Here is a 23584-nt window from a genome sequence, read left to right as displayed (position 1 = left end):
AGTCTTTCAGAAGTATCTTTTTCCCCATGATTGTAAATATCAGCATTCTTACAAGGTAATAGAATTGAGAAACGCATAAACAACTATTATCTGGTAGGATTATGTACAACATAATTCACAAATTGAAGTCTTTTAATGCTCTTCAAGAAAAGGTAGTAATTTCAGAAACCTTCCTTTAAGGTGTGAAGAAAGCAGTATAGTATATGCTGGAAGTAAAAACTGGAACCTTCAAGTTCAAGGTAAGAACTCTGCTGCTTAACTAATGCACTGCTCATAGCTGTCATCATTAATTTATGTTAGCCTCTGTAAACATCAAGAGTATAATAGGCCAATTTCACAACTAAATATAGATGCACATTTTGCCCTTATATAAATGGCAGATTGCTGCTGTAGATCATCGCTGCAGCAACATGTCAGTAAAGATGCACTGTTTGATGGTCTGATGCTCACACAATATATAAAACCAGTTGTAATGGTTGTTTGGAAGCAAAGTGTAACATAGCAGCAAAATTTCATTTGCTCCACAAACTCAGGATATATTAAGCTTGGCTGACAAAGACTGCTTGATGTGCTAAATCAGTTTGACCTTCATTCTTGCCTTATTTTTCTCATTTAACATGTGAAATGACCATTATTTTTCCCCCATGTAAGAAAATATCATGAAATTGATTGCTTAAAACCAGTGTCAAAAACCTCTGCAACTGCTAACATTCAATGAAGTATCAAAATCAAGACGCATCCTTAAAATGTTTAAACTAAGATATATTCTGATTGAATAATCATGACCCATTTCTGACTTGTGGTAAAATAGATCAAAAGAGTAATTAAAGCCATTCAATTGAATGCCTTCCCTCATCTTCAGAAAATGCCTTGTGTATGTTTGAACTTAATAATTAAATTAATTGGTTTTAGCCAATGAGCATTTTTATTCTTAACACTTTAAATAAGAGGATTTAATTCCAGAATGAGTCATTAGAATAGTAATAAAGAAAGCTGAGAGGTCCGAGCAATCCTTTTCAACCAATGTTCACCTTGATTCAAATAACCCTTGAATGAACCACAGCAAGACCAAACTATTCATTGTATGCTTTGGTGTCTGCCAAAAACCTCCTGAATCAAAGTGTTTTGTTCTTCATTTTCCCCCAGAACTTTAAGCTATGCAACTGGCAATTCCATAATAATGAAAAAAAATCTTGCAGCTTTATCAAGTAATTTCTCTCCACCCAATAAATAGCACTTTACCTTGAAGCAACTTGTATATTTCACACCTTAAATTTCTATTTACCAAATCAGCTAATCACTTCACAATTGAACTCAGAACAAAAAAAAAATTATCAATTAAAGTGGTTGAAACTCCTGCAAATTATCATTTAGGAATGAAGTAATTGCTTTCATCAGGGCAGAAAAGCCCGCCAGAACAGAAATGTCACTTTAGATTAGTGTTCTCTCTCCTGAAGCTATGGATGACACAGCTGATATAAGACTAAATGCCAAGACCAATCAATTGCTTTTGTGGCTCTGCTCTGAGCTGCTGTAAAAGGGGCCATTTTCTAGGATCTACTCTTCATTATAGTAAATGCTATCTCCTTGGTAACATAATTCCATTTCTCATAAATTCTGTCTGAGCGCATTGTCCTAACAATGGATGTTTGTGGAAAAGAATGCTGTTGGTTTAATGCACAGAATTAAGTGTGAATGGCTGTCAAACTGCTATAGTTTACTAGTTCTTAAACATAAATTGAAGTCTTATACATTAAAAAGAATTCTTGGGGAGAAATGAATGTCCTGAACAAGGGTAAGATATTTGTATTTGAAGGTTCTGTGCTACTGGTTTAGAATTTTGACTATTCTAGTATTTATCTGTTGTGTACATTAAATCAGTCAGCTCACACCAGAGGTGGGTGAACACATCACTTACTTTCTTAGCAGTGTAGTTTGCAAATGTGAAACCTCAGAAGCAAATATGGACTCGTTAGGCAACCGCATGTGATTTGTGAATAGCCACAACTGTATTAAAAGAAAAAAAATTTTTCTTTCAGCTGAGCCATTCCTGGAAAGCACCCAGATCTTAATTTGTATTGTTCATCCCTCTGAAGTTACAAGAATCTGGGTTGCAGGCTCCAATTAAAAAGAAATTGAAGAAGCTAATATAGTGAGAAAGCAGCAATTCCCTGCACTGCTCTCTTCAGGTCTGAAGTTTAGAAAGAGATTCAGGATCACGGGTCTTTGCCCGACGTGGGATAAAGGCTTTCTCATCCCGGTGAGCACACATGTGTAACTTCCATTAGCAGTAACACAAGTCGTGAGCACACATTGAGAGGAAAGTCTACTGCTAAATATTTGAAAGGGTCAGAGCATCTCTGCTGAAAGGCAAAATGAGAAGGAATAGTGGGCACCCTGTGACCGCAGGACATTTTACTAACCATCTAAAGGGCCACTGATGGAATTCTATCACTCCAAGGAACTACAGTACTAATTTTCATAATATCAATGACAGGAAAGTACATGTTGTTTCTACATTTTAAGATTATTCAGTACCGTCAAAGAAAAGCATTGACCTTATTTAGCACCATAATCATAAAAGCAAACATCTTTGAATGTCTACTAAATTTCAGGGTTTAAGTGTTTTAAGCATCATCCCATTTAATTCATGGTTGCCAATATCAGAAGGGGAGGGGAGGAAGTAACAGCATCTATGAAAAGCAGATCATCTCCGCTGATTATATTTGACCCTAAAACAGTGTTGCTTTCAGACCCTATTTTGGGGGGCAACTAAATGGGTTTTATACCTTCCCTCTAACTTTCTGCTCTCATCCCCCAAAACTAGGAGTTTTCTTGTCTCAGGGAGGGGTTTCCCTGGATCCTAGACTTTCAGTGCTAAAAGCAGGACGGTCCTGGGCAAACCAGAACAGTTGGTAACCCTGGAAATGTTACTGCCTCCCATCTCACAAATAAGAAGATCAAAGCACAGAGAGAGAAAGTAACTTTGCCCAAGGCCAATGACAGCTGAAGCTAGAATCTGAACCTTGGCAAGATGACCCCAATATGTCCTTCTCACCACCGCACTGCGCTGCCTCTAGAGCAATAACGTCCTCGTGATTCCCCTTCTCCCAATTATATTTACACAACCATTAAGTTATCGATAAAGTTTTATATAATTTATAATCACCCATATAAATTCCATCATAATTGTTATGAAAACATTAATTCATTAATAAAATTTCCGATAAATCCCCTGTTTTTTCAGGCTTATAAACACATTCCAATTTGGAGTAAATAAATTTGCTGTTAATTGCTCTAAGTTCCAAACTAAGTCGCTTTGGAATTCAAATTCAAATGTCCTTTCTAGAGGGAAAATTCATTTTTTCCTTTAATTTTTTTTAAGTGTGATTTCAAACACTTTTGAAAGCACAACCAAGTAGAAGAAAGCTTTTGAAAACTTTCAAGCTTGACAAGAGAAAGTTGGAAAGGAGAGAGCATGCTTTGACAAGTTTGAAGATCTTTAAGCATGAAAAATGAAAGTTATGGTCATGTGAACACTGCAAACAGCACACACTTTTACTTAACATCAATGAACACACCATTATACTATAACTGCCTGCATTCCTAACAGAAATAAGTGAAACGGTCATGCTTTCTTTAAACACTACAATTGAGAATACAGGTCCATCAGTCTAAAGAGACAATATACCCTACCCCTACCTTACTGACTTTTTTTTTAAAAGACATGTATTTTTATTTAACCTCTCATCAAGGTTCCAAAAGCATGGTATATAGTTACCAGGGGTGTACAGTGTTACAATTTCTAGAGAACACTTAGGGAAATACATATCCTAAGCTGACTAAGGAGGCAAATAAATATATTCTGAAAGAATATTCACTGCCTCTTTGATAGACTTTAGAAACAAATTATGGAATATTCTCAAGATATTGAACAAAGATGTTGAAACAAATCTTCAGTGACTGGGGAAATTTTTTTACAATATGTTAAGTGATAAAAGGCAATTCATAAAGCAGCATGTATAGTGGGTCAGACAACTATAGCGATATATGCATAATTATATATACAGAGAAAATATATCCAAACCAGGATTAATTCCCACAAGGCAAAATGTTAAGATTGGTAATTTCCACGTGGTAGAAATTCCTTGTATGGGGGTCAGAAGATGGGAGAGGGGCAGGAGATAACTAATTTCTGAAGTTTCTTCAATAAACATGTATTTTTAATATAAAAATTACTTCTTGAAGAAAACAACATAAATGTAATTTTATGGACTCTAAGTTGAGCCTCAGAAGTACTATGATGCTCAAAGGTATTTTTCATTTAATAAATGGTTTACCTGACAGTGCTATCAAATGCCATCCTGTCACCACTTCTTGCAATAATAGGGCCTGAAAAATATTTCGAGAAAATGCTTGGCTTGGTCATTCCTCTAAAAGAGAACTGGAATTGAAAAAGCTGGGAGAGGCCTTCGTCCCTCCTCGAGTTATCCCACGTGAGTCTCCAATCAAATGACTGAGTCCTTCAGCCAGACAGCCTGGGCTCCTGTGCCTTTTGTGGCCCCCCTAAACCCCAAAGCAGTGTGTTGCCCAGTGTACAATATACCAGCTGCCTGGTTGGGGATGGAGTATGCTACCATTTAATGACCGACTTTTTCCGTGTGTCACTAACTCTTTGAAAACCCGATGGCAGATGCAGATTCTTACCTGGGAGAAAACACAGATAAATAAACACACAAAATATTGCACAGAATGGGCTTCCTGAAGCCAAATCTCAGACCCTGACTCAAGTCTTGGTTAAGAAGCTGCCTCAATTAACGGTATCTTGAGATCTCTACTAAGTTCTATAACACTGACCAAACTATCACAGTCAGGATCATTGTTTCTTCATTGACTGCTACACCTCCCACTTCTAACAGGTGTTGGCCCTCGGTGGTACAGTGGGTCCATGGCATTAGACTACATATATGCAGCAGACAAGACGTTTATGTGCCAGGGATTATCGTACGAGATTTAATCTGAGAAGTCATAATACCTCACTGAGGTACTTTATAAAGCAGGACAACATAGGAAATGCTTGTTTATTTGTAGGCTTCCATTACTTAGGAACAAAGTCCTTCTAAAACCCTACCTTCTTTTGAAAAACCTTGATAGATGCTTAGTCCTCTCCTTAAAATCCGACTTGGAGGAACTACAAGTTAAGTTATTCTGAGCCACATGTAACTATGTAACAGGATGATAAAGGTGGGTAATATTTCAATGTATAAAATGCATGTTTAAAACATGAAATTAAATAAGGGTAAAATAAATAGGCATTTTTTTTATTTCATGAGTTTGCAAGCTCCTCATGGAAGAACAAAAGGTTGTACCGTGATACAAGTATACATGAAACTAAAAAGTCCCAGTTACCTTATTAGTTGCAAGTCAGCACTGAATTTACTGATATTGAAGAATTACAACTTTAATAGTAACAGGAATCCAAACTGTTGGTAGAAAGTTCTCAGATGTAGGAAAGCACATGATCATTGATTTGTAAGCTGAGTAAAAGGGACTGTTCAATTGAAACAGGGCAAGGGAAGCCAGCGATTTGCTCAACTGGCCCTTACAACAAAGCCTCCACAACCTTAGTATCTGAATCCATAAGGCACCAAATAGTTAAAAAACACAATGTATACCTATGGTTGAATACTTCCTCCCTGACCTGTCATCCCAATACAGTCCTTGACCAAAATGGATATCTCGCAACCTTCTACTCACCCACAGGTACTTTACAGGAGCCCTTTCTTAAATTCACCTTCAGTCCTCTCTGCATTTCATTTTGTTTTGTTTGGGCTGAGATATTCATCTTAAAAGATTTTCCCTCAAGGTCTCCTTTTGAGTTATCAGCCAACAAAAGATCACTTAAGTCTTGAGTTTCACTTCTGAAAACAGTGGCCTTTCCCAACAGTGCACTTACAAAGATAGTGTGGAGGTCGGTGAGTTACCAAGAGCCATTCTTCAGCAACTTTGTCTTGTTCCCGTGGCTGTGAACCTGGCAGCTTGGAGCCGGAGCCCTAACCACTGGACCACCAGGGAATTCCCAGAGTCACTTTTCAAATACGTACATGTGCACTTGCATGTGTGTGCATGCACACTCACACACACACACACACGCTCACATAAACACACCACTCTTTTAAGGGGACTGAATTATATATATTGTCCTTCAAACTGTTTTCTTCCCCCTCAGTTTTGCCCCCTCATTTGCTTCTACACAGTTTCCCTCTCAGAGAATCACTCATCGGATCTGGTCATATCTCTTCTCATAAAATTCATATATGCAAGAAGAGTGAGTCAGAGTTTTTTGTTGTTGTTGAATTATTATTAGTCTACTGTAAATGAATTTAAGTTAGAGATCACAAACTCAAATACCTGCAGAATCCAACGAAATTATACAGGTGAATAAAGAGGACGGGGTGAGAGAAAGCACTGCAAGCGTGACAATAAATGGCAACTGAGCCCTCAGTGTTGAGCAGGTTACAGGGAGTGGTGTGGACTACGGCAAACCGGAGAGCGCTTGCCTAGCCAACCGGGGGCACACATTATTCAGGAAAAACAGTTGTTACTAGATGGCAATGTGGACCCAAAGTTGCCAAGTCTTCCTTCTTAAGAGAAGCCAGAAATCTAGATTGTTTTAAATTAAAATCTTCAATTATTTGAAAATATTGAGCATCTCATTTTAAAAATGCAACTTTTTGCAGGCTTCTATGGGTCTCATTTGGCCTGTGGCAGTTAGCAATCTATGGTTTAACACCATTAATAGCCTTCTTGAGAGTAGCATTTAATCATGGGGTACATAAGGCACAGGATATAAAGAGCTATAGCAGTCAGGTGACAATGAAGAACTGAGGAAGAAGCATAAAATGCAGAGAAATGCAGAAAGTTATATTGGAAGAAAAGAAACTGTATTAACAGTTATTTGTCTCAGAGTGGTAGAATTTCTCCTTTCACTTTACTCTGTTTTACAAATTTTCTATAAATAATCAGGAAAAAATTCGATCAGTTACTATTCCATAAGATCTAACCTATTATTAAAAGTAGCTCAGAAAATTAAAAATACTCATATGCATATTTGTGCATAGATCCATTCACCACATTTCACCCAAGCAGTTTCAAACATTTAACCACAACTGAAATTTTAGTCAGTTCACCATGATGGCATCATATATAAAAAAATCTTTCGTTAAAAATTAAAATAGCAGAGAGCGATCAAAATGGTAGAGAAGTAGGATGTGAAAAATTAAAACAGTTCTTTTCCAAATGAGTCAGAATGACCCCCCCCCCCAAAATTAGTGATTAAGTTCTGTTGACCATTTCTTAAAGTGCATGCTAAACAAGACTCTGTTGTTATCAGTGCAATAATAAAGTTGAGAGACTGTCTTGCGTGTATAGTGTGTCCTCAGTAAGTATTTGTTGAAAGACAATTGTTGATGATCTGAATGTCCTTAAAAGTCATGATTTAAGACAGTAAACAACACATCCAGTAGTATTGCTCTTGAAATTAAATTTACCCAGTAAATCAGTCCTTGGGATGCTCTTATAGTAAAGAAGGGAAGGGAAAGAGAAAGGGAAGAAACACAGATACTCCTCTCTCCCTGCCAAACCTCAATACTCATAAATTCTTCCCTGACAAAAATATTTAAATTCTCAAAACAGTTCTTCCCCTTTCTACACTCTGGAAGTGGTGCTATAGTGAGTACCAAACTGAGGCAAGGAGAAAGAAATGTCAAGAGTCCATGTCATCTCCCTTTATTAATCATACACTGTCGTATTCAGAACACCGGATCACCGTAAATCCTTCCCACAAGTCAGACAGAAACATAACAGGTGGAAATTTCTAAGGGGAAATCCCAGATCTTCACATAATTACTGCATCTCTTTGCTAGATCTGTGTTGTTTATGTGCTATCAGAAACACAAAAAAGTGGACAGAAGCAGTGCTCCAAAGAGAATGCATAAGAGATCACAGAGAAAAGATTTCAGATGGCAGGGTACCTACAAATTAAGGTGAGCTATTAAATCTCTACAAGTTTCAGATAATGAGACAGCCATCTAGAGAGACCTCCTGAAGTTCAATAAAAGTTTTAGAACTACTGTTTTCCTATAGCTGAATCTCTTCTGCTTCTGGGTATGGGTTTTTTTGTCCTCTTATGTATTTATTTTTAAATAGATGAATATTTTATCATTACAAAAATACATCTATTAAGGGAAGCACATCTGCTTCCCCTACTGGGCCTTCTCACTTCCTTCTGGCCATTTGCTCCTAATCTCGGTCAGTATCTTTCTCCCTCTCGGATGGAGGCTGACAGCTCAGGTGGAAGGGAAGGCCATGATGTCTATGTGCAGAGTCTGCTGATGTATGAAATAGATCAGAATGGCACAATTCTAGTCAACTTCACTCACAGCAGGTGCAAACAAAAGAACATTCCTGGGCTTCCCTGGTGGCGCAGTGGTTGAGAGTCCACCTGCCGATGCTGGGAACACAGGTTCATGCCCTGTTCCGGGAGGATCCCACATACCGTGGAGCGGCTGGGCCTGTGAGCCATGGCCGCTCAGCCTGCACGTCCGGGGCCTTTGCTCCGCAACGGGAGAGGCCACAACAGTGAGAGGCTCACATACCTCAAAAAAAAAAAAAAAAAAGAACATTCCTATATGAGATCAGGCACCACTCTTCATCTGCAGCTTCTAGGACTGACTGTACAGTAGATCCGAAATGAAAAAGCAAACACACACACTCACACACACACTCACTGCTGGAATGTTTCCAGAGCAGATACACTTCAATTTGTGCCTCCCTCCGCTGCCTTCTATATATGCAATACTATAAGGAATTGCGTATGCCCAACCGTAGGCTACAATTTTATGGATAAACTCTGGTGACATTATAAAATCCGTAAGGGCAAAGAGCAAGTGATTTGCTCATGTCACTAAATATTCAATACAAAATTATAGCTTTCATTTAGAAGCCTTTTTAGAACTTTTTAAAAAAAAATCGGTCATGATGCATAGTTATCAATACCTGTATGGCCATGATGACGAGAGGGAAGAAAACACCAAGCCAATGCTTACAGAGAAAAATCACCCCAAATTCTTCAACTGCACGAAGACAATTCCTGATTTTACAAAATTTGATATAAATTGTGAACGATATGGCAAGCAGAAAATGAGAGCAAACTTGACTCGTTCCCTAATGATTTCTATAAGCATCCATTTAAACGGCACTACGTGCTAAATGTAGATTTATATCTTAACACGCAAAATCAAGCACAGGTCTTTTATACTGTGTGTTACAAATGAGCTTGCCTAAATTCCTAGACAATTTGTGCATGAAAAGCAGGAATAAGGAAAATAATGCCTCTTTACTCCATGTCAATGTGCTCAGCTTTCACATGAACTCAACAGGTATTGTGCGTCCTCGTTTGGATAGCACAGATTTGGGTGAGGGGCTCATACCGCCTGAAGATCCACCCATCCATGCACTTTCACAGCATCAGTTTAATAGATGCTTAGGTGAGGTGGAGGTCGTATGAAAACATGTTAGTGCCAAAGAAATTCTACTACTCCCAAAAGAGAGGGATTTTCTTTTTTTTTCTTTTTTTCTAAATTTATTTTATTTTTGGCTGTGTTGGGTCTTTGTTGCTGCACCCCGGCTTTCTCTAGTTGCGGCAAGCGGGGCTACTCTTTGTGGCGGTGTGCAGGCTTCTCATTGCGGCGGCTTCTCTTGCTGTGGAGCACGGGCCCTAGGTGCGGGGGCTTCAGTAGTTGTGGCACGTGGACTCAGTAGTTGTGGCTTGCGGGCTCTAGAGCGCAGGCTCAGTAGTTGTAGCTCACGGGCTTAGTTGCTCCGTGGCATGTGGGATCTTCCTGGACCAGAGCTCGAACCTGTGTCCCCTGCCTTGGCAGGCAGATTCTTAACCACTGCACCACCAGGGAAGTTCCGAGAGAGGGATTTTCTATTGAAAAGTAAGAGTTTCCCTCTTCTCTGTGCTCAGAATACTTGTATTCCTTGTCAGGAAGAGGCTGAGCCATTAAAGACAGGTCCCCCTTAGTACTTCATGCTATCAGTGGGAAGTCCCAGATGAAACTGATGTGTGTATGAGTGATTTGTAAGCAGGTCTAGACTAAAGTAACTGACAGATCATCTGGAAAATATGTAGAGTGAATTAAGCAGGTACAGGTGGTCAACATAAGGAAGCTATTCAATTTAAGGGAAAATATGACTGAGAAAATCACAGTTATTCATTATACTCAAACACTGATCTATAAGATGTGAGACTTGGGTTCTGGGCCAAGATCTGCCATTAATAGCTCTACAATTTCAGACAAGACATTTAATGTCTGGCTCTGTCTTCTCACCTGAAAAACAAAGAGATTGTTCTCTAGGACATCTTTCCCCTTAAGGATTCTATTTTCACTTGTGTTTTTGTCACATAACATTAGTGGAACTGCTGGGAATATGTCTGATGTGTATTAAAGTTATTACCCATTTTCTCTGCAGTTTTAAAGTGGTGCGTCCTCCTCTGACCCTCCTCCCTCTCTTCAGCCTGTTAGAATCTAATACAGTCACAGAATCTCCAAAAGTAAATACGCAACTCGACTTTCACATAGCATTCACGTGAAATCCTATGCAATCCATGCAATGAGGTTGCGTGGCTATTAAACTCATGGACAACACGTGAAAACTGGCTTAACTAAAATTTCTGATTAATAACAATGAACTACTCTCATTTCCACTTTTCCAAAGGAAAGTCTGGGTCTTCTCCAGAACTGACATAGCAAGGCATGAAACACTTACTCTTGAGTTATGGATAATAACGAATATCAGCTGTCCTAGCTAAAAGAAGGACACCATTTATAGAAGAGTTATAGCTCTGTTTTCAACATAAATTACAACTTTTTTTTCACTGGTGGGTGACAGAGTTTCAAATGATGGCAAAGCTTGCGTTTTAAAGTATGCCTGCTTACTTTCTATGTATCGTATAAGGTCCTCAAACATTCTCACAGGACGTCAAACATATGGAACAAGGAATCAACAAACACATATTGGTTGCTGTCTAGCATCAGGCTAAAGCCAGGTCAACTCATCATCTATATCTGGTGAGCACCAGTATTTTGGGCACTGTGTAGACACAAATGCAATACTGCTATCTGTCCTCAAGGCAAGTAATATTTATCCTTTTTTCAGCCTGTGTAGCTAACTCCATAGTTCTTCCAAAATATAGGCTTGAATCCCATAGGATGATCTGGACTATGAATGACATGAAAGCAACCACCATAATGCCTTCAGTACCTATTAGGCCATTAAAAACATCACTGGCAAAGGAACGATACAACCACCAAGATTCCATCGAGTGACTCATGTCCTTAGAGCTTGCTCAAAGGTATGTGACTATTGGAATCTTATCAAACTGCATTATTCTTTCATTGACACATAAATCTGATTTGCTGTTAATAATACCTACTATACCCACAAGCATAAGCGGGTCCCAGTGTGTAAGGTCTGAAATTACTTCAAGTACCAAGAAAAAAAACAGCAAGCCCTATGAACCACATGTTAAATAAAATCTTTCAACTGAAATGTGTGGAGAATTTTTAATAGGTAAACAATGTTTACATTAATTTCACTTGAACTTTTGCAGGCGGGAGCAGCACGTTTTGAGGAGCTCGTGGTCTTGATTTGTTGGTGAATAATATTAAGCTCAAAGTTCCGGAAAGACCCAAACTATAAGTATTCTAAGTTTGGGGTGAATGAAGGTAGAAGCTTAGATGGAAGAGACTAAAAGAGGAAAGGAAGCACCTTTACAAAGAGTTATTATACCTGATAGGCTCCATGCAAGACAGTTGAAATGTGAGCTTCAGTATTCAAAATATAAAAGATACAATCATATGTCTGGTTAACTTACAGGAAATAGTTCCAGAGACAATTTTACACTAACTACAGTGATTTGGGCAATTTTTAAAAATAATACCAGCCAATTTCTCTCCATTATATTCTGCTGGCAGAAAATAAAACATTTTTCTTTGAAATGATTGCCTTTGGTTTTGTTAAATCATGCATTCTGTCAACATGTGGTCACCATTTTTACATGATTTTTCTGCTTCCCTAGAAAAGAATGAATTCACAGTCTGAACCCTGATATAAATATGTAATCTTGCAACTGTTAAGGCTTCTTCTATTACTGCAAAATGAAGAGATAAGAAATGGATGTGGTATCAAAAGAAATGAAACAAAAAAAAAAAAGAAAAAGAAGATGGCCAAATAAGTTTAAAACTCAGATCCTTCCATCTACTTCATAGCTAAATGAAGAAAATGCCTGTGCTGATCATTTTTCTTACTGTAACACAAAGGGATCGTGTGCAGTTCATGGTTTTAAACCACTAATATTTGAAAACAAATTTGAAAACCCTACTTATATCAAGAGATGTGTTCTAGCAACTTCACTGTAGCTAGCAAAAGGTTATAGGAGAAGAGGTTATAATAAAGTCTGAAAAGAAGAAATATTATGTTGTCATTAATTAAAGACTTTTTGGGTGTAATTATAAATTGACTGGGCTAAAATTGCTTCCACTAACTATGTCATCCTCTAGGATGGACATCCTTACCTCAAACCTCCAGTCTGTACATTTTTTAAAGCTAAATTACTTTGCAAAAAGTGTAGATATTTGTTTTGTTGCTGCCCATCCGGGCTTCTGTTAATGATACAGTGAGACCATACCTCTTTCTAGGATAATCACTGCAATGCTGTTTCCCCTCGTAGTGGGATTTCCCAGAGTGGGCGCTCACAAAGCACCCTTGACAACGTTGGTTTGACTTTACACAATAGCTTGAGCCTATAATCGAAAGCACATTGCATCTCAAACTAACTTACAGAAAGAAATCCCCACAATGTTAATCCTAAGTAAAACAACTGAGATACTTGAAATGAATATAGAAAAAAAATTTCCAGATGAATCTTGAATTGAATAAAAATATAAAGGGCCAAAACAAAGTGAGAACTTGTATACATGAAAACAGATGGTAAAAGAGAAGACTCTAACACTCAGAAAGACAAGTACTAGCAACTTGACCAGACTCAAAACACGTTTTAAGAGTATAGGTAGAGGAGACAGTCATTTGTTTCCTCCCTCTGCAGTTAACATGTAAAGTAAATTAAAATGTAAACCACAGAGGGTGCTACTTAAAAAGAACTTCTACCACCAAGTAGCAAATGAGGCAAATGTTTAGATAAGATTTCAATCAAGGTGACTCTCTGCTTGTGATAGAATGGTCTGAGTCTCAAGAGTACAATCACCATATAAAAAGCACAGGGAAATTAATGCTACTTCTTTGTCAAGGTAAAACCTCAACTTACTAGAACCCAGCTGGAAATTTCAACTTAATCAGAATGATTTTTGTACTCTTGACTTCTTGGGTGAGGAAAACACAAGGAAATCACCAAAAAAGCAAACAGTAACAGGTTTTTTTTCCTACCAACCACAACTCTCAGATGTTTTGTAAAGTGGACACATATTCACCCCCATTTTCTGCACTGCCCATATCTCCATTCTACAGTGGCCAATTTGGTTCAGAAAAAAAATGACCTCAGTCTTGGCAAAAATCTGAATAATCAAAACCCAGTCTCTGTCTAGGATCCCATACTCAAAGCATGGGGAAGTACTGATTCCTAGAAAGAAGCACAGAGTAGAGCGGGCACTAGACAGAACTTCTCCTCCCTGGGCCTCAGGCTTCTAATTTATAAGATGGACGAGAAGGGTATTTACTAGAGGGTCTAAGGCCCCTCCCCCTCAGTTCATATATCCATTTCATTCCAAGAATTTCACCAAGGGAGTTAAAACAAAAACACTATTTTGCCTAACTCAGGATTGACTAAAATATAACTATGTAGGATGCCATATTTTCTTATCAGACATCAAATAGCAATGCCATGATATATGTATAATACAGGCATCATCACTGACTCCAAAAGAAGGGTTTCCAAAGGCCTGACTGGTGTTCGGCTGGCCCATACTGGCAAGACCCACCTGCCAGCATCCATTCTGAAGTGTTAGTGTCCAGGTTATACCACGTGTTAAATATTTGAACTTATACCCACATCTAAAGGCTAACTAGTTCAAGAGAATGTTTCCTAATCATTACACTATGTGATCTATTTTTAAAAACATTTTAAAAACTTAAAGAAATTATAGGCTTCCCTGGTGGCGCAGTGGTTGAGAGTCCGCCTGCCGATGCAGGGGACACGGGTTCGTGCCCCGGTCCGGGAAGATCCCACATGCTGCGGAGAGGCTAGGCCCGTGAGCCATGGCCGCTGAGCCTGTGCGTCCGGAGCCTGTGCTCCGCAATGGGAGAGGCCACAACAGTGAGAGGCCCACATACCGCAAAAAAAAAAAAAAAAAAAAAACTTAAAGAAATTATAATCCATTCCTTGTATTTCCCATTGGCCAATGTTTAAAAAAAGATTTTAATAAAAGTAGCTAATAACTGAGCACTTACTATGTTCTTAGTGCTATGCTAATTAATTGCTTCATATGGTTTTTCTCACCAAATCCTTAAACAACCATATGGTTATGTATTCACGGATGAGGGCAGGGAAGTTTAAAGCAGTCACATTATTTGCCTAAAGTCTCCCAGCTAAGTACTTGAACAGCCAGGGTTTAACCCCAAATTAATCTGTCAAAGCGCTCCTGTTCAACCACCATCGCCAACACCTGGCAGATGAGTCGAACGGGAAGAAAGGATGTGTACGTTCTAACCATTGAAGGTACAAGGAGGTCACTTTTAAATCATATAAGTTACTGTTTTTGAAAACCTCATCAGCAAATTTAGATGACTTTCTAAAATCCCAGGATTTGATTCTAGAACCTAGGATTGTTGTGGTAGAATTAAGAAGTCTTTTTTTTTTTTTAATTTATGAGTTCAGTTTACATAAATTTGGAAATAAAATAACACGGTTGCTTTGTGTGGCCATCTGCCACTCTCATAAGCATCTCTAGCTACAAAATTGAGAATCCTGGTAGTTTTTCTGTGGAGTTAATTGAAGCCTTCCTAAGAATAATTTTAATTCAGTGTTTTAGAGCCAAACTCTGCTTTATGATCCACATTTCACATAGTATTTCTGAAAAGTAGAGCAAGCCAAGGATCTGATTGGCATTTTGAAATCTTTCAGATTAAAACATGATCCAGCTATTTTCTGCTATTCATCTAGTGTTGATCCCAAGACCCATATAAGTGAAAGTAGCTTTCCAAGTTCAGTGTAGGCATGACCTACAACGCTGAACAGAGAATCAGCCCATAAGAACTTAGACCATCTTTCTATCTTTACTGTTATGCTATCACCTCGCTTAATTATCTGTTCCCTCTACCTTTAATTCTGTAATAAAAATGGCTAAATGTTCCGCAACAAATTTATAAGGCTTAACATTTGGTTACAAAGTACAAAAGCATATCACATATGGCTTTAAATTACTGTTTCTTCCCAGCACTTTCTTCCATCCAAGGATCATCTTTTATAATTTCTGCTGATGCTTTTTTTTTTTTTTTTTAGGTAGTTCCTCAGTTAGAGCTCACTCTGGGGATAAAGACAGCAACTCTCTTCAGTTGCAGTATGATGCACACATTTGAGCATTCACTGGTGACTCTTTGTGTGTCTTCATTCAGCCATGGTCTCTGAAAAGACTCAGTTGCTTTCCCTAAATTTCATTTTGACCATTTACAAAATGAGAGATTAAAGACTCACCAATATTCTGAATACATTATGTGAATTATGGAAAGAAAACAAAGAATTTGGAGGGAAAATCCCTAAGCATCCATTCTTATCATAACAAAAATAGCATTGCTATCTATTAGAAAGAGAGGAGACGGAAGTGAGCAACAGTAATTATCCAACCTATAATTTGTCCTGATGGCAGAGTAACCTCTTGCAGACTAAGAAAAGGTCTATAATGATGAGCCCTAAAAGAGAGTACCATAAATACCAGTTTGGGGAGGGGGGGGTGTCAGAACAATATCCTAAGACTAACTGAAGGGCTATAGCATCCCACATGCAGTAGACACAGGGTCCCACATATGTGTCATCCGTGGGGTCCAGGAAGGCATGCGGAGTGTGTGATAGTTAATTGTGCCACAAGCAAAATTAAAACATATACTTTATTTTTGGCCCGTTTTCTTCTTCCCACTCATTTGCTCATCACCTGGCATCCAGTATGAGAAACAACCAACCCAAGAGTTCAGGATTCGATTCAGAGTATTTTATGTCTAAATTAAAATACAAATATTTGAAGAAATTTTTTTCAAAATGTAAACAACATTGATGAATATAAAGGCAAAAGCAAAAGTCCCCTAGCCTCTAAGTCTTTCTATCCCCCCCAAAATCACTATAAATTATTTCCTGTGTATTTCTCAAAAATGGATATATACTAAAAACACACATACACAAACCTCATCTTATTTACATGAATAAAATCATCTTCTTGACCTTGTTCTGAAACTTGCAAATACATGTCTTAAACTTCAGCACATATAAATCTACCACCATCTGTTTAAATACTACCCAGCATTTCATTGGATGAATGTAGTAATTTATTTATCCAGTGGCCTATAGAAACATATTTAAGTTGTTCCTAAATTTTTGATATTAGAATACTGAAATAAACACTTCTACACATTTTCTTGATTTATTTGTAGGAGTTTGTCAATAGAGGTAGAACTGTAGTGTAAAAGAATATGCACATTTAAAAAAAATCTAGAATAGTATTAACACCTAACTCAAATGAAGTGAATCCTTCATCTCCATTTGTGAGAAGAAAATCTTTTGATTTAGTTTTTTGACAGTGATGAAAATAATATAGATTCATGAATCTACTTGTATGTATAGATAATAAAAAGTTGTGTTTGTATTGTTTTCTGCCTATCTTTATACTGTAATAGAATTCCACACATTAATTTTAATATTTGCAGTTATGTGGAATTGAAACACTCCCCCAAATAGTCATATCTAAATAGCAATTAATGTGAATGTTACGAAGGTACAAGATATTTCAAAATGTATAAAATGATCATATGTTACAAGATCCTGCTATACCCTAGTTGCTTTTCCACAAAGTAACTAAAACATAATATAAGTGAAAGTATGTGTAGAGATTGCGAGCTGGTGGCCCATAGACACTCACTTGGTTTTTGGCGTAGAAGTATTAACCTTAGGCACAACTGTCTGAGGTAAGAAGTTACGTTAGTGGTCAAAAAGGTCATTGCACGTAGTAAAATATCCTCCCTTTTGTTTTCTAAGATGTTTAAATTCTGAATCTACACAACAATAATTAATTTTCATCCCACTCAATGCTCCCTCCTGGGCCTCGCTCTGTGTATAGTCCAGATAACAAAGGCCACCATGGAACTTTGTGAGCAGCCAAACAAGGTGAAACATGCTATATCCCCAAGTGCTTAGTACACAATACATGACTTTATGAACCTCTCACCTCTAGTGTACGAACACATCCCTGAAAATTAAAGTGTGAAATTACAACACCTTTGTCCTTAAAACAAGCACGATCTGCCAACAATGCTCTCTTCTGTGAACTTTTGGCACTGACAGGGCAGAATGCAATACCCTGTGCCTTCAGCTGCCAGAGACATGAAACTAGCTCCAAAAGGAAGAAGCAAGGTAAATTGTTTAGGCCCGTGACCTAACATTCTCCTTGGCATAAAAGAGTTTCTTCTTTAGCCCTTCCAATAAACATAGCCAGTTGGAAAGGAAATAAATTCATTATTCTATACACAGTGAGTAATTCAGATAAACAACTTCCAATGCTTAAAAAACTATTTTCCCATTTCTTTACTTTTCATGGGAAACTGTTTTCCCATTTCTTTAATTTTAAAGGAATTATCCTTCAATCCTCTCTGAAAAATCATCACTAATTCTTAAACACAGACTCAACCAGAAATAAAAAAGAAAAATTATGCCCAAATACCAATCTTTATCTCTACTTTTCAATCAGGTGTAATGTCTGTTTTCTTCATAACTTATAGTAAGTCTATAAAGATATGTAGGAATGTTCAGTTGATACCTTTCTGAAGACAATTTGGAAATAAGAACAACTCGATGGCAAAAAGTTTTATTATGCTGTTAAAAAAAATATTCCCAGACATAATATTCCTCCCTGACAGTACTGGGTCCTGAACAGAGCTGAAAGTGCTAGGGTGATTCAAGAGTCAATCAGTGCAACATATTTACTGGTGAAGCCACTATGGAAAACAGTGTGGAGTCCTCAAAAAACTAAAAACAGAGCTACCATATGACCCAGTAATTCCACTCCTGGGTATACATCTAAAGAAAGTGACAACGCTAATTCAAAAAGATACATGCACCCAAATGTTCATAGCAGCATCATTTACAATAGTCAAGATATGAAATCAACCTAAGTGTCCATCAGCAGATGAATGGATAAAAAGGAGGTGGTATATACATACACACAATGGAATATTACTCAGTCGTAAAAAAGAATGAAGTTTTGCCATTTGCATCAACGTGGTTGGAGCTGGAGGATATTATGCTTAGTGAAGTAAGTCGAACAGAGAAAGACAAATACTGTACGTTACCACTTACATGTGGAATCTGAAAAACGAATCTAACAAATCAATTTAACAAAACAGAAATAGACTCACAGATATAGAGAACAAACTAGTGGTTCCACCGGTAGGAAGAAGGAAGTGGCACAGGGGGAGTTAGGGATAGGGAATTAAGAGGTACGAACTACTATGTATAAAATAAATAAGCTACAAGGACATATTGTACAACATAGGGAATATAGCCAATATTTTATAACAAATTCAAATGGAATACAATCCATAAAAATATAGGGTCACTATGCTTTAAACCTGACAGTAACGTAATATTGTAAACCAACTATACTTCAATCAAAAAAATCTTTTTTAAAAGCTACTTTAGAAAAATTCCCAGAGATAATCCTCCATGACAGTACTGGGTCCTGAGAAGAGCTAGAAGTATTACGATGATTCAAGAGTCAATTAGTCCAACATATATGTGCTGAGTGTCTTCTATACAATGAAACTGTTGTAGGTACTAGGGGTTGCAATGCCATGTATGTAGGGAGTTTATAATCTGGTGGAGATAAAAGACAATTATACAAATAAATGTTATAACACAGAATGGGGTAAGTGCCATAAGAGAGGCAGAAACCAAACATGCAAGATGAATATCTGTGTCTTCAAATGATAGGACTCCAATTCTCCTTAATAGTCCCTCTCTTCATTCAAGCATTCATTTATTTATTCAAAAAAATAAAAACACATTCCCTGCACAATGCTAAGAGAAATGGATACAGTGAGAAACAGAAGAGACAGAGGTCTAGCCCTTCTGAAATCTTCCTTTTAATGGAAGAGATAGCATGAAATAATTATATGAGAAGAGAAATAATAAACATAATTATTTAATAATAATCATAACTGACATTTATTCAGTGCTTACTGTACATCAGTGAGCTAAATGCTTGACATGTATTATCTTGATAATCCTCACAGCAACATTATGATGCAGGAAGGCACTGAACTGAAGCTGATATGGTCCATGGCATCAGACTGCCTGGATTGGAATCCTGACACTATCACTTGTTAGTTATGTGATCTTGGGCAAGTGACTTAACCTCTCTCTGTCTCAGCTTTCTTATTTGTAAAATGGAACCAATACCATGTACTGCCAAATTTAAGATGCCATTGACAATAAGACACATCCAACTTTCAGAGACGTTGGGGAAAATGTATCTTCGACTCTACGAAATAAGGTAACAATGTAAAGTAACATCTATCACATATGGCTGTTGTGATGATTAAAGAAAAAATGTAGAGCATCTGGAAGGGTGCCTGGCATAAGTGTGCAGCAATTATTAGCTATTATCAGCTATTATTTTAAGTATACCCTTTTTTAAAAAGGGAAGCAAACTTACAACAAAATTAAGTGATACAAGAAAAGCCCAGGCCTATGAGAATTGGTATCAAAAGATTAATCTAGAGTAGAGTTCAAAAAAGCACTACTCAAGTACAGGGATATTCAAGTCACAAACTAAAGAATAAACAAGAGGAATTAACAATATAAAGGTGAGGAGAATTATGTTCCAGGAATAGGGGAGTATGTATGAAAGTCATAGGCAGGAAGAGCAAAGCATAGGCAAAGATGAGAAAGAAGCCAATACAGCTAGAGAACAGAGAGCAAGCTGGGGTAATAGGGATGGGGGTTGGAGAAGCAGCCACATCAAGACCCTGCAGGGCCTTCCCTACCCTGGTGAGGAAGTACTGTCTTTATCCTGACAGTAGTGAGAAGCCATAAAGGGTAATGGAGCTGCATTTGCACTGCTTAAGACTAACTGGAGGAAGACCAGTTCAAAGGCTAATGTGGTAATGCAGGAATGAGAAGATGCTGACTTGGACTAGAGCAGGTGTTCTCAACCTTGGCATGATTGACATTCGGGGCTGGATAATTGTGTGTCTCTGGGGCTTTTCTTTTCATTACAGAATGTGTAACAGAATGCGTTTCTACCCACTGAGTATCAGTACCAATCACTATATTGCGACAACCAAAGATGTCTCCAGTTACTGCTAAATGTCCACCTGGGGACAAAATCTCCCCTAGATGAGAACCACTGGACTAGAGTGATCTCAAGGGAATTTGAGAGAGGGAGCTAGATTCTGGAATCACTAAAGAAAAGAAGTCAGCAGGGCTTGTTGATGAATTGAATATAGCATGAAGGAGAGACGAGTAGAAGAATACATTCCTATCCAGGGTTTCTGATTGTGTAACTCAATAGGTGGTGATGTCATGCGCTCAGAGAGGAAACACTGGAACTGGATCAGACTTGAGGGGCAAATCAAGAGTTCCGTTTCAGAGTTGCAGAATCTGAGCTATGACATTGGAGTGGTCCTGATGTTGCATATGCACTTTGATATACAGACAGAATATCAGAAAGGAAATCTGGTGAGAGGGTAAAATACTTGAGAGTCACAAAGAGAGATGGCAATTGAAGGGATCCATGCAAAAAGTTTCACTTAAAAAACACTTACATTCTATTGCTTCATTGCTGGAGACCAGAACATCTCTACAATAAAATTATAAAAGCCCTTCAGTAGTGTAAGATAATGTCTTACAAAACTATCGCAGTAATTTAAGCCAAACAGGTCTCCAGATGCACAGGCACAAGAATGTACGTACACTGGAGAGAGAGAGTTAAGCAAAATGTAACTTAAAAGTATGCATGGTTCACCTCAATCAAGGATGCTTTTATATAGACTTAATTTGCAAAGCAAAGTTAAAAATGAAGATCAAGAGTGACTTTTTTTCGGTCTCTACTTGTCTTTTTGCAGAAATCAGTGATCGCCTATCCCAGCATCTTGAATTATATTCTGATTGCAGCTACCTTGACTGAGGCCCAAGCATTCCTCATCAATGCTCAGATTCACGTGATTTCTTCCCTAGTGGTGTATGATAACATAAGAAAGTTCAATTCTTAATCACTTCAGACCTCTAGAATTTTTAAGACAGAGTCCATGACCTTGGGGATTGCTTGCTGGAAGGAAAAACAACAACAACAAAAAAAAACCCTAGCTTAGTTCTATTATTTAGCTCCCAAATCTTAACCTTGACTCACAGTGTCCCTCACTGCCAAAGCAACCAAAAAGAACATCTGCTCTTCCTGAGCGGCTCTCTTCCAAAATTTTCCTCGGCCAGCATCATAACACAGTCCAACAAGACCTACCCTTGTATGAGAGGGGAGTGTGTGTACCTGTGACTTCTCAAAAAATTCTCCATTCAATCAAGAACACACTTGCTATCATTGGGGCAATATTATTTTACACAAGAATCCTTACCGCTTTTCTTTTAAAATATCTAGGGATAATGCCAGATTAACTCCAACTGAACATAAATACAGGGGGAAAATGACACCCAACTGGATCCACTTTGAAAAGCATGATTCATTTTCTCATTATGGAGCTAAGTGTACCTTGCAGAAATCTGAACTGCTTGGACTTTAAAATTACAGTTATTTTTCATTATCTGAACATTAACACGAGTTACACAAAATAGTACCTGAGTATCTATGTGAGACCTTCATTAAAGTCACAAACAACCTGAATCTCAGAAAGAAAAAAATTCAGACAACAATACCACCATGGGATCAGAAGAGATGTGTTTATAAACTCTGAGGAGGGAAATGGTTCTTACCTTTATCTCTGATATTGTAGGATGAACTTTTGCTTCCAGTTCCTCTGCTGTACTAGAAGTATTCATGATAAGAATCCTGAAAAGGCTAACAGGATAATCTTGATTGGCTACAAGTTCTAAATACAACCCTTTTGTGGAGAAGAATAGACAGGCAAGATCTACCTAGAGAGTATTTCCTTTTCAATCATTCATTCATTCATTCACTCAAATAGTTCTTGAAAACCAACTGAATGACAGTCACAGGCATTCAAGGATGACTGAGACATGATCAAAAATGCTACAACTCAGTAAAAGGCAATGAACAAGTCAGACTGTCTTTTGGTTTCAGATTGCCTACGAGCCTTCACTATTTTCACATCACACAGGAACTTCAAAACATAAAACTAAGATCTTCACCTTCCCATGACAGCTTGACTCTCCCCAGTGGTGTCTGTTCTTGTTAAATGGCACCACCCACTGTCCACAACAAAACACTGAAGCATCCTATATTTCTTCCCATAACTTCCTCATATATCCAATCACTTACAAATTCTCTTAGCTCTAATAATTTCTATGATCTACTTCTATCCATGTGTGCTACCACCTACTCTAAGCTACCATCATTTTTTCTGAACTACTGCAATAACCTCCTTCCTAACTCCTTTCTTTGTGGACCACTTCCAATCTTTTCTCATCACTATAATCAGAGAAACCTTTCTACCCTGTTATCTGCTCAGGTCTCTCTTCTACTCAACTTTACATGGCTTCCCACTGCCATTAGCATAAGCTCCAAACTCATCAACATGTTTTAAAGGCTTTGAACAGCCCCTGTGTCTTCCCCGTTCCACAGCCCGAATTTACACTCCAGCCATAGGAAGACCGTCAGCTCCTCTCTCGCTCTACTCTCCAGGGCCTCTCCTGCTTGGAATCATTCCCTTTACCTCTTCCCCCTTTCCTAGATAAGACCTACTCATCCTTCCCAACTACCACCAGCAGTCGCTTCCTCTAAAAGTCTGAATCAAGCATCCTTCTAAAATGCTCTGCGGCACCCTATTCTTCCCAATTAGAGTACCAACCACACTAGGTTCAAACTGCTTGTTTAAACAACTAAAGTATAAGCTTCAAGAGGGCAGAAAAAGCAGTTCAGGATACTGTGAAGCTACAAAGAAGATAGTGGTCAATTATATCTCAAATCAAGGATGGCATCATTGGATAGGGAGTCCTTCAGACAAGTCATTAAAAATGAGAGTTTTCAGGGATAATGGCAGGAACAAGTTGGGCGTGCTGGAACAAAAGGAGCATCACGAGGAAAATGAGAAATCATAAAGCAGTATGCAACGT

At 38.0% G+C, this 23584-nt stretch overlaps 1 protein-coding gene across 1 annotated transcript in view; it reads right to left on the bottom strand.

Annotated features, from left to right (window-relative positions):
* Positions 1-23584, bottom strand: part of NPAS3 (neuronal PAS domain protein 3) — a 758103-nt gene that overhangs the window by 603297 nt on the left and 131222 nt on the right. The gene's annotated exons all lie outside the window — the stretch shown is intronic.

The sequence above is a fragment of the Phocoena sinus genome, chromosome 2 (assembly GCF_008692025.1).
Source record: "Phocoena sinus isolate mPhoSin1 chromosome 2, mPhoSin1.pri, whole genome shotgun sequence".
Taxonomy (NCBI): Eukaryota; Metazoa; Chordata; class Mammalia; order Artiodactyla; family Phocoenidae; genus Phocoena; species Phocoena sinus.
This window is presented reverse-complemented; position numbering and strand designations above follow the sequence as displayed.